This window comes from Aulonocara sp. 'chitande type north' Nkhata Bay, linkage group LG3 (assembly GCF_057382095.1).
Source record: "Aulonocara sp. 'chitande type north' Nkhata Bay isolate Kocher_YH1m ecotype deep benthic linkage group LG3, A_spYH_male_GT1.1, whole genome shotgun sequence".
In the NCBI taxonomy this organism is placed as follows: domain Eukaryota; kingdom Metazoa; phylum Chordata; class Actinopteri; order Cichliformes; family Cichlidae; genus Aulonocara; species Aulonocara sp. 'chitande type north' Nkhata Bay.
The window spans coordinates 62,916,236-62,928,921 of NC_141346.1; the positions used below are offsets into that span (position 1 = coordinate 62,916,236).

The 12,686-nt window shown below is 42.2% G+C and overlaps 1 protein-coding gene across 1 annotated transcript in view; it reads left to right on the top strand.

Moving 5' to 3' along the window:
* LOC147336505 (uncharacterized) overlaps positions 1-12,686 on the top strand; it is a 462,456-nt gene that overhangs the window by 185,077 nt on the left and 264,693 nt on the right. The window lies entirely within an intron of this gene.

Genomic DNA, 12,686 nt, shown 5'->3' on the forward strand with positions numbered 1-12,686 from the left:
ATCACTTTGAATCAAAATCACTGCAGTAAATCATCATTTAGGTTTCATAGTGGTTAGCTTCTGGCTTTTCCTGTAACAAAGACCTGCTGCTGCACGTTTAACATGACAAGTACGAGCGAGCAGAGATCTCCAGAGGACTCAAATATGCCAACAACCTTCAACCAGTGCATCCAAACACCAGTGTGTGCAGCACTCTGGGAGCAATTAGAGCAGAAGGTGAATCCTCTGGGGCCCGGTGCACGCTTGAGTAATGAGGGGTAAACTCACACTTCATCTGCAGCTAGTGACTCCAACACAAGTCCAGAGGGAGGTCTGTCCCCTTAGAGCACTCCCTAACCTCTCCCTTTATACGGCAGCAGATCAGCAGCAATCACACAGCAGTGACAGCTTTTATCTTCCTGCTGATCTGAACCATTTCAAAGTCATGTGTTGGTGCCAAAACACCAGGTTATCAACATGTGTTTACTGCTCTTAAAAAGACAAACACAAGCTAGCTCCCTTACATACAACATATCTACATGTCAGAGGGAACAACATGCATTACTTTATATTCAGTCCACAGATTTAAGAGAACAGTTGTGTGGGTTATCTACCTGGCAGGGGTCGGCAGCAGCGACAGCCTGGCTTGCTTTCAAAGCCAGCTGGCAGATGTTTTCCTGACCCATGATGATGAGATAAGTCACAATCAGGACAAGAGAGGAGGACAGGCGCTGGCTGGACGACAGGGCGGAGCTGACCGCCAACAGCCAATCGGTCGCTGCTGCTGGATTGTTGGCCACTTTGCGCAGTACCGACAAATAGGGATGGGTATTGATACGATTTTCACGATTCCGGTTCCATTTTCGATTCTTTATCGATTCTGTTTAAAAAAGGAGAACACTAAGGTCGATTAGCTCAGAACTTTGTTTTATATCTTCTCTTTGAACAAGGTAGAAATTTAGGAGTAACATGGCCTTACAAACCCAACAGTGAGATCTTAAGAGATCCAGCCTACGGCTCTTCAATGGGTGTCACAGGGTCCCCAGGAAAGAAATATGTAAATGTAAAATAATAAAATAAATATTCTTCTGTAGCAATAACAAAGTGTAACATAAATTATTCTGTAGCAATTACACAAGAATATCCAGTAATGTCCTTGCCTACAATTAAACACATTCACTTACCGAAAATCGGTGCAAGCCTTTGACCACAAACTGAGTCACTGCTCGGTGACGTTCGTCTGTCCTGCCTGAAAGGAGACGCTACCGGCAGACTGCAGCGAGAACTGCCAGCATCTGAGCCAGACTCTGTCTGTCTCATCATGGTCACTAAATGCACAGTGATGGCAGGTTTGTAATAAGGCAGATCGCGCTAACATAATATGCACTGTTAGTTGATTATTTACCTGCCGCATTAACGGGAGAGGACGTGCAAACGTTACCGCTGCTGCTGGGTTGAGATTCACGAGTCCGGAGCGGAATTAAAAACACGACATTCATTTAAAGTTATCGTGTGTTATAATATATATAATATATAATATATATAATATATATAATGTAAAGTTCTTCCTCTCAAACAAATATTCCCAAATGTTTGTCCCAAACAAAGGAAACCAAGATTACCCTTCAGCCATCCACCCACGAACTAAACAACACTTTGGTTTTCTTATATATTTTAATAAGAATTTATGCTTCTTGATGTTATGCAAACGGAATATTTTGCACAAATAGAAATTATCTTTGAGTTGGACTGAATGAATTTCACTTAACCTGATAATAATATTGATAATAATAACAATTATTTATTACATATACTAAACAATGAGGGGATGAGCAGCATCAGTAAACACATATTGCTTTTGAATACTATTAATATACTAACACAGTAACCCAAGCCCCTCCCCAAACACACCCAGTCCCACCCACCTGCTGTTACCATAACGATAAGCCAGGCTGTACTGTCCACCTGCTACCAGCAGCCTGTTTACTGGCTCCCAAAAACAGGAACAGGTAAGTCAGCACCTGTTCATCTTATCAACAGCTTATTTACTACAATATGTAGAACAGAGTTACTGACCAGTCAGAGCAGCGTGACAGTGCACACACACACACACACACACACACACACACACACACACACCACTGCACTTTAAATCTGAACACTTTCAAACGTGTCACCAACATAAAGAAGATGTTCCAACAACATAAAGAAAGCCTTCATTATATTTTAGGTGATGCTGAAAATAAGCTCAGTCCTGTTTCATGGCTGTGAATGGTTTGAAAGTCTGAAACCAAACAGTGCCAGCGGTTTCTACAGGATGTTGCCTATACAGCAAACAATACAGGCTGTGCTGTAATTCTAGGTCTGCACTAGCAATACAAGCCAGAACAATGCATGAGCACGATGCTTTAGAAATGACACCACGGAGGCTTTGCTGTGCAACACTCAGACTGCACGAGCCCGACGGGCCTGACGGGCCGCGGCTTTTTGGGAGAGCACTCAGCAGCACAGTGGCAGCCTGTGATTGCTGTGGTGGAGCCCTGAGGTCATCACAGTCGGGGCTTTGATGGGCAGAGCTTTGACTTTTCTGTGTAAGTACATGAGATTTATGGCAGTTACTTTTCATTTTGATATGTTCTCGTTTATTCTTGTGTTAGTTTATAGAAATGCTTTAGTCACTCTGGGGTCACCACAGCAGGAAGCTCCATTTGTTTCATATGGCAGCTTTTATTTTTTAAAGCTTCTTATTTGCCTTTAAAAAGTGACTTTGTCACTTCCTGAGCCAACGTGTTACCATGACACTAAGGAGGCACACTGGGAATACTGGGAATACAGTTTTAGACCTGAGGCATCATCTGCAAAGGATTTACATCAAGGTATTAAAAACAATCTTTATATTTAAAATGAATCTGTCCAATAAATGTGGTGAGAGCATTAAAATATTTATGAGAAATGAAAGCAATACTTTTGTTAAAGCTTCAAATCTGTACTTGAATCATGATTTAAACTGTGGTTGTGAACAGGGAATAAAATGATGTAATGAGGTGATGTTGCTCCTCCTCACCTCAGAGACATGTGATCAGTCTGGATGAAACTTTATATGAACTTACATGACGTGTACATTGTTGTTTCCAAATGCATTTTGCTAAACTATTTTAGTACTGTGGCAGTGTGTTGTCGTGTATATCTATTAATAAGTGTTCAAACAGAGATGCTAACAGTGCCTGATTACGTTATCTTATATAAGAAATATGTAGCTTTCAAAGAGAACATGGTGATAGATGATGAAGTCTCCCAGCAGCCCTCCTACTGCAGTGTTACTGGGATACGGCTCAGAGACACCTGATCCAGTTCTAACAATAAGCTTTAGAGAAAAAACACGAAAACTAAATGGGGAGTCTCGTGAATCCAAGCTGGGAGCTGGTCCACAGGAGATGGGCCACTGAGAGACAGCTGAAGGCACTGCCTCCTATTCTACCTAGCAACAACAAATAAGGCTGCAGTCTGAGGAGGGAGTGCTCTATCAGTATAACTTTGTACTACAAGCTTTTTAAGAGACGACAGAGGCTGATTATTCGAGGCCTCGTCTGTCAGAAGGAGGACTTTAAATCTTGGATTTAACAGGGAGTCAGTGAAGAGGAGCTAATATGTGACAGATATGCTCTCTTTCTACTTCCTGTTGGTACTCGTGCTGCAGCGTTTCAGGTTAACTGGAGGCTTTGAGGCTTTTCATGGCACCTGTCTGATAACACTGACTCACAATCGTGCAGCTAGAATCACTCTCAGCTTAGTTCACAGACCTACGTGGTTGTTTGTGCACACTGAATGATATATTCTGCTCAAAGATGGCTCCTCACAGCTTCACTGGAGGCCACGATGATGCTGTTTCTAAGAGTTTTAGGGCCGAGCACAACAGCCTCTGTCTGGATTTAGAAGCAGGAAATTAGAGGTCACCAGGTCTTTTAGGTCTCTGTGATCAACAAATCACAACAACAGTCACGTGAAGGCACAGACCACAAAGTACAGAGAAAATCCCACTAACCGCTCAACCCCAATGAGCAAGCCCTCGGCCACAGCAGGAAGGAAAATCTCCCTTTTAGCCGAAACAGACTGGAGGACGGGCAGACGTCTGACCGACTGGTGGAGAGGGAGGGACTCACATGGTGGATACCCACCTCTCACAGACGGTGAGAGGACAAAGACAAAAGTGTCACCTCATATCAGGCGGCACCTCCAGGGCTGAAAACTGAAACCTGTGCAGAAGTGCCAAAAACTGCAGTTCCCCTAACGGCCCCTGGAGCCTGCATCCAAAAGTGAGACAACCCCAACAGCCCCCTATATGAGCACTGTCACAGTTTACAGCTGTAGCTTTTTACCAGGCCTCACCTCTGCCCATCCAAGTGACCCACCTGTGTCACATACACTGTGAAGCTGAGCAGTGTGTCACTATGAAAGCTCTGCTTCTTCCATGGTTTATATACACATGCTGTGTGGATCTGTGTCTGAAGGAGCACAATACATTGGGACGCACACTCATTGTGTCCCAAGTGTCACTTTCAAACTATAAAATACAAAAATAAAATCAGCAGCGTTGCTCTGTTGGTCTCTAAGAGGACATCAGGCTAACATCTACTGTTATTAAATTAGTGCGACACACCATGATGAGCTGCACTCACACTGATACAGCCACATAGTACGTGACAGCTCAAATAATTAATCAGGAGTAATCCCCCAGATATATAACAACGCTCAATCTGGAAATGGCAAAGCCGACCACCCAAGACAGAGCAGCATGTTTGTTTACTGCGGTGCGCAGCTCGTCCTGGTGTTTCCTACATTTCCCACAGGCCAAAGCGCTTCACCACGAAGCTTCCGTACACACGAGGCCATCCACAGTTATCTGGTGATCGGAGAAAACTAAACTGTAAAGTCGTCCGGACACAACTTAGCGCTGAACAGGACCTGCTAATAGCAGCTTAGCATCAACACAAGCTAATGCTAACGTTATACAGCTGACGGCAGGTTCACTGTAACAGATACGCGGCTGTAACTGTAACTGCAGCAGGCTAAGAAAGACTAAGGAAGCTCAGTTAAAGTTATACATGCTGTTCAAAAAACTTTACCTCCTCCAAATCTCATGAACCCATACTTTACTCATAACGCAACATAGAAAACAAATGAGCTCATTGTGAATTTGGTGGCAGCAACATCCCAAAAAGCTTGCAGCATGGCCATGTTTCCAACATCACCTCTACTTTCAACAACCATCCATAAACACCTGGGAACTAAGGAGACCAGGTGCTGGACTTTTCGGAGAGCATCGTTGTCCCATTTCTGTCTGATATAAGGGACAGAGCTGCTCAACAGTCCTGCGGCTTTTCCTCTCGTGATGTCACAAATATCATCAAATATCTGGTGCAGAACTTGCGGTCTTCCACTACAAAGCCCTGCTGTAGTGTGCAGCTTAGCAACATCCTCCATAAACATGTAAAAGACATCATCTCCATGGGAGCATGTTGCTCTAAAACCTGTGTATATAATTCAGTCTTGGTTCCTTTCCAAATGTGCAAGGTGCCAATTCCATAGGCACTGATCTAATGCCAACCATCAGAGATGCAGCCTTTTTAAACACTGATAACAAACTTCAGCTCAGACCATTTGGATATGTCAGTGTTCACAGGCAGAACGTGCAGGTGTTCCTAAACCCATGCAGTGATTTCCATGACAGCGCGCCACCTGAGTAACAGAAGATCATGTTGGTTTTCAGTTCTTTACTAGATTTACCCAGTAAAGATTTTACACTGCAGAACATTATTCTGATATTGTGCCACAGTTTGTAGATGGGTAAACCAATGAGAGCCCTGTTCTTCCAGTATGCTCCTTTTATACCTAATTAAATGACTTCCCTATGGCCAGATAAGCGAATTAGTTGCAAAATATTCCTGTCCCTCCAACACTTACTTCTCTGGGTTTTTCTGGTCCCCGTCCCACCTTTATAAAGATGAGTCGATGCCCTTAAATTCAAGATCAACTAATACTTTTCACAAAGTAGTAAAATCTTTCATTTTAAATATTTTTGAACATTAATTTAAATTAATAACTGTTGCCTGAATGTACAGTTTCGATTTCGTGAATACCAATTTTCATATGCATAGCCTTCTGCTGATATTATTCCTGGTAAATCTCTCGAAGATACCTTTCTGGTCATCTCCCCTTTCCTTCATGTTATCAGCTTTTGCTTTGGATACCTGAACACTTGAAGGCAGCCTGTGTCTTCCACTGTTATTTAATTACAGCCACATTTCTAAAATACAAGTCGTTACTGAAGTTTTCCAAAAGCCTGCTTCTTCAACTGGTTAAGGAATCCTGCACCTTGCATCAGTTCTAATCTAATTTCTCTCCGAGTCACAGCACTAAAACACCATCCATCCATCCATCCTCTTAACCTCTCCTCCAACTTAGGAACCTGTGGTGTCACGAACCCATCCCACCTGTCATGGGTACCTCTTGACCTTCCACTAGTCCATCACTGAGAGACAGAACCACACACTCATATTCACACTATGGTCAATTAAATTTAGGGCCCTTGGATTGTAGGAGAAAACAGGAATACAGCCCCCCCGCTGACAGGCGTTAATACCAGGAACAGGTTTTTGCAGGAAGGCACCAGTGTGTAAATCACTGTGCCTGCTGAAACTCCAAAACAATATTCTTGAGTAATGGTAAGGTGATTAATGCCATTCTAACAAACAGAATAGTGAACTGAGATTATAGTTATAGTGATGCTCTCACATGGTTTTCATCATTCTCATCTCACAAACACTTCAAAATTCATATAAATAACTACAGGGCTTATGTTGGGTCTGTGTTTCCACAAACCCCGCTAATTCTAGAGACTTATTCATCATGAAGAAAACAAGACAGTCGATCGATCCATTACTTGCACAAGGGCCTCGTCTGTGTCCAGCACGACAAAGAACCCCAATGATGGCCTCCTCTCGCTGCCTTTTATTGACAAACTTCAAACAATAGTTTACAAAACACCTCCCCTTGCAACCCCCTTTGGTTACAAAGACAAGGCACTTTATGTAAATGTATATGTGTGAACTTCTGTAAGAGTGTGTGTGTGTGTGTGTGTGTGTGTGTGTGTGTGTGTGTGTGTGTGTGTGTGTGTGTGTGTGTGTGTGTGTGTGTCAGACCTCCTGCTGACCAAAGGGTCGTAAACCCAGGAAGTTTACATCAAAAGAAACAGATCTTTCAGATCTACAATAAAACCTCCCCCAGCACAGAGTGGCTGGAGAGGTGGTCAGGATCAAAGGGATGGCTTTGATCCTACTGCTTAAACTAAGACTGTACAAATTTAAGAAACACAATGGCAACATTCAACAATTAGACTTAACAGCTTACTCCACTCCTATGGGATCCCACAAGGGTCAATCCTCAGACTAACTCAGCTTTCATTGTATGTTAATTAAGGGTAACTGGACACATTCAGTGGGAAGAATATGCAGCAGTCCTATACTGTACCATGTACCAGTAATAATTAGATGTAATTTCATTTCCTTCTATCTCCATCCATTTATCCATTTCCTATTGACTATGATTCACACCACTGCTTTAATGTTAATATGTTTGCAAGAAGGATCTGTAACAGTTTATGGTTGAATATACATATTTCTATACTGTGTGATGCGATATGTAGACCTCTCTGTGATGTGTTAAGAGTTTTAGAGGTTTGTTTTAAATAGTGCTATACAATAATGATGGCTATTTATTGTTGTTATTATATGACACTTTAAGCTAATTCTCTGGAGTACACTGAAGGCTAGTTTGTCTAAGAGGATTTTTCATAGACTTTCTTATTATTTTGTCCAAATTTGGGAGTTATTATGCAGTATAGTAAAAAACCTTTTTAGTAACATATATGCACAGAAAAGGGGAAACTGGACTTTCACTGAATTACTTCTTTTCGTTAGCCTGGAACAATCAGATTATCATTTTAAACGTAAACTCCAGTTCGAGCGACTTTGAACGTTACATTTAATTGTTTTAAGGCAGAAACATCAGGTTTCCTTTGGGACCTGAACGTAGCGTTCTTACGGGAGGTTGCCGATAGTTGATTGGAGATCTGTGGATCTGTTGTTCTCTTATTGGTTCTTTGCATCCCGTGCTCTTTCTGAGGCCTCAAGCGGGTGAACCAAGCCGCACGTGCGCTGTGCCTCTTAAAGCGATCCGGTTTGTTGAACGTAACAAAGACCGTAACGGAAATGACCGCATTTCATGCTCAAAATAAAATACTGGATAATTTTTGGATAAAGTGCACCGTAGTTAGCAGTCATTAAAATGAATTTAAAGATAAATAATGACACTGTAGTGATAATTAATATTAAATATTATTAATTAATAATTACTATTAATATTGAGTATTAATATAATGATTAATTATTAATATTAAATGATTTCCCCTCGGGATCAATAAAGTATTCTGATTCTGATTAATATCACAATAGCTACACGATATTTTACTTTCTTAACAAATTGGTTTAAAGTCATGGCAAACAGACTTAACATCCAGTAAGTGTGTGAAAATATTCTCTTTGCCACTGAAGTCCTTTAAAGACTTTATAGACTGTAAATCTTAATCCAGTATCAGTGCTGGGAACCACAGACACGCAGTAAGAGAACAGAGACTCCAGTGAAGGCACTCCTACATTCCTTACTAATACTGCACAGTGAAAACATGCAATTCAACTAAACTAGAGCTTCAGTACCAGCAAGACTTGTCAAATGCAAGGGCAGCTTCAGGAGACACAAAAAGGAATCTATAGTTATAGTTATCCGACAGACGGATTGGGGCTGCAGCTGCAGTAATGCGGACGCTGCACCGGTCCGTCGTGGTGAAGAGGGAGCTGAGTGTAAAAGCGAAGCTCTCAATTTACCGGTCGATCTACGTCCCTACCCTCACCTATGGCCACGAGCTGTGGGTAGTGACCAAAAGAACAAGATCGCGGATACAAGCGGCAGAAATGAGCTTCCTCCGTGTAATGTTCTGTCTCAAACTTATGAATAACGTGTTCATAATCTGCTTCGTGAGCCACCATTATCTTTATTGCCGCTCGTCCAGTTCAACATAAAACACACCCACTTTCGTGACAACAAACACTCCCCCTTGCCACTACGGTGGACCACAAGGGACAGTAAGCACGGAGTGCAAACATTATAAGCAATACAACACTCCGAAGGGTGGCTGGCCTCTCCCTTAGAGATAGGGTGAGAAGTTCGGCCATCCGGGAGGGGCTCAGAGTAGAGCCGCTGCTGCTCCACATCGAAAGGAGCCAGCTGAGGTGGTTCGGGCATCTGACAAGGATGCCCCCTGGGCGCCTCCTGGGTGAGGTGTTCCAGGCATGTCCCACCGGGAGGAGGCCCCGGGGCAGACTCAGGACACGCTGGAGAGATTATATCTCTCGGCTGGCCTGGGAACGCCTTGGCATTCCCCGGATAAGCTGGAGGAGGTGGCTGGGGAGAGGGAGGTCTGGGCCTCTTTGCTTAGGCTGCTGCCCCCACGACCTGGCCTCGGATAAAGCGGATGAAGATGGATGGATGGATGGATAGTTATACAATTTGTAGTGAACCCCCCCGAATGAAGGATGACACTTTACTGATGACGTTTTGAAGGTTTAATGGCAGTAAACCATCAATCTCACCGTAAGAGCTGGGGATGTATACATAGAAACAGCGTGTAAGCAAAAATAATCCACACTCTTACAATCGTAAACCTTATAACATGAAGTTCGTATCAACGTAACATTTAACAAATGTAGCAACTGTCACAGAAACATCTAAACGTGTCCTCATTTATATCATAACCATACCTTGTGCCCCTATCAAGGGGGCTGCTAATGACAAAAGAAATCTCCATAGGCTCCGTTAAGCCATCACATTTCAAAACTCCCGGGACTGCTGCTGAAAACTACGCCAAAAACAGTTTTTACAGGAAATCGTCCCATCAAAATAAAAGCTTCTACACACGAACAGGAAGTTGGTAGTAGAAAACAGGAATGAGTGCCAAAATAAGGTGCAAGGAAAGGCATTCAGGGTTATTTACACTCCCACCAAAATTACGAATAATTGGTTTACATAAGAACCAAAATGAATAATTTTCCGAAAACAAAATAACCCATGTAGGAGTTACCTTAGGAACTTTCTAACAACAATACAAGTTTTTGTACTGGACGCTCAACAACTGATAGTTTAGTAGAGCGTTGACCTTTATTATTGAGTCTCTTTTCTCCAAGTGAGATCTTTACCCTTCGCACAAGTCCATCTTTTCCACTGACAGTCTCTACAACTCTTGCAAGTCTCCATTCCCCTCTGGGTTCTTATGAGCTGCTTTTCTGTATGAGCAGTCAAAGCATTTTATACAGCGTGCTTCATTCACACAAGCACTTCTTTTTCTAACAATGACACTATGATGGATGCATCGGAGAGGAAGTCGGGGTTCCACATCTTGCCCAAGGATACCGTGGCGTGCAGACTGGAGCAGCCAGGGATCAAACCTCCAACCTTCCAGTTAGTAATTCTACCTGCTGAGCTACAGTCTGTACTTCCTGAACATCACACCCTCCTTTTGTTTCTTTATTTCCAGTAGCAACCAGGACCATAATGAACCCTGACTCCCACAGACACTCAGGATCCACCTGCCCAGTAAGTCACCCGCTAACTGCAACTATCAGAGCCCTGACCTTCTGCAGAGACGAGTCACACTGAACACAGCAAGTGTCCCTGCTCTCAGATACAAACCCGCCTTTAAAAGTTCAGAGTAATGAAATCAGCAGTTCTGATTCTAGAATTTGTAGTCTCACACACCACTTGTGCAGAGCACTTTTTTTGTTTTGGTTCACATTGGTTGATATTCTGCTGCAAACAACTAATGAGGACATTTTCTAAAAGCTTTGAGTGTCCATCAGGATCCTGTAGAAACAGCTTCTGGCTGCAGCTGCTGTGGAGCTCCACAGTAACCGGAAACACGTAACTTCAGTTAAATCAACTCTGACAGCGAAAACTAAATTGCGTTTTTGTTACTATTGATGCTGCTGATAAATAAAAATGGTTTTAATTTTTTTTTAACACTCTGGGTTTGTTCAAAAAAATTCACCATGCCCTAAATTGTTCGTGGCCAAAAGTGACACTTGCTGTTTCGCTGATTTTTTAATTTTTTTTACAGCACATCGTGTTGTGCGTTCTGAGTGTAGACCATTGTCAATCAATCTAATCCAGTGTCTCCTGTACAGGAGCGGTCCCTAATAGGCCCACGGACCGGTCCCGGTCCGTGAGTCTTTTGGTACCGTTCTGCGAGAGTTGATCCTCCGGTGTGAAATGTATGGTTGTAGTTGTGTGTCTTATTTTGAAAGAACTATTTACGCGTTACCATAGCGACCAGAGAGCATTAAAAAGCAGAGAGGAGGATGTCACTGTCATTGTTGTTGGCGCACAGCTCAAGTCACGTTTATTATTATATTTACAAAATACCACAGTTTCTTTTTTTATTCTTTTGTTGTATTTATCCGCGACACCTTAAAGGTCGTTCCCTGAAAATATTGTCTGACATTAAAGTGGTCTGTGGTGCAAAAAGGTTGGGGACTCCTGCTGTACAGTACAGAATGCGTTTAGCTTGTCGAATTTACATAAATCTTCGATCGCTAGCAGTGTAACTCTGAAGTGCTGCACTGTATGTTTGTAAGTTTTCTCCCAAACAAACACAACAATACCGACGAAACGTTTTGCACCCTCAAATGCACCTTTAGGTTTCATTCCATGATACTGGACTTATGTTTCTACGAAGGTTTGAACTCTAAGAGTGTTTAACACGATAGTGATTTATTGATTCTAACCCTAAATCTATCTAGTAATGTCTGCACATATTTTCAGTACTGATTTTAAAGTGTTTTAATCCTTCTGTCACTCAGGGAACCCAATAAGGATTCAAATACTTCAAAAGTCAACCAATGACATTGATGTGTAAGACTATTTAATAATTATTTATTTTTTATATTTCATTTATTCATTCATTCTTTGCACTGTGATTTAACTCATCTTTGTGTAAAGCAGGGGTGTCAAACTCCAGGCCTTGAGAGCCAGCGTCCTGAAGCTTTTAAATGTATCTCTGCTGCAACACACCTGAATAAAATTATTAGGTCATTAGCATGACTCTACCCTACTCAAGTAAATTGAAATAAATGTAAGTACATACCACCAGGTAGCTCCACTCGTACCCAGTGTAACGGGAAGTGAGAGGGTTAGGTTTTGGCGCTTTGAATGTTCAGTTGTGTGATGCAGCGATTAACGTTTGAGTAAAATATTGGGCTCCCTCGTGTCTTCCCTACATTCCTCCACAATGTACGTTTTTGCAAAAATGTACTTCTAGAAGTACTTTTATTGCACGATGTTCATTCACTCATGAGCTGCTGCAACATGAATCAAATGGCTGAACTGCCACCTTGGCGTGCAGTCAAGTTCTACAGTCTGCTAATGATCTAATAATAAGTATTAATATTCCTCACTCACCTTACTAAATGTTTGTGAACACAGCCAGAAACATTTGCATCACAAACACAGACTAGTGTTTATTAGCAGAAGCTTTTGGGTGGTTGCTCTCAAACCTGTGTACAAGTTTAAGCATTAATGGTCCCTTCACTGATTTCCAGGTA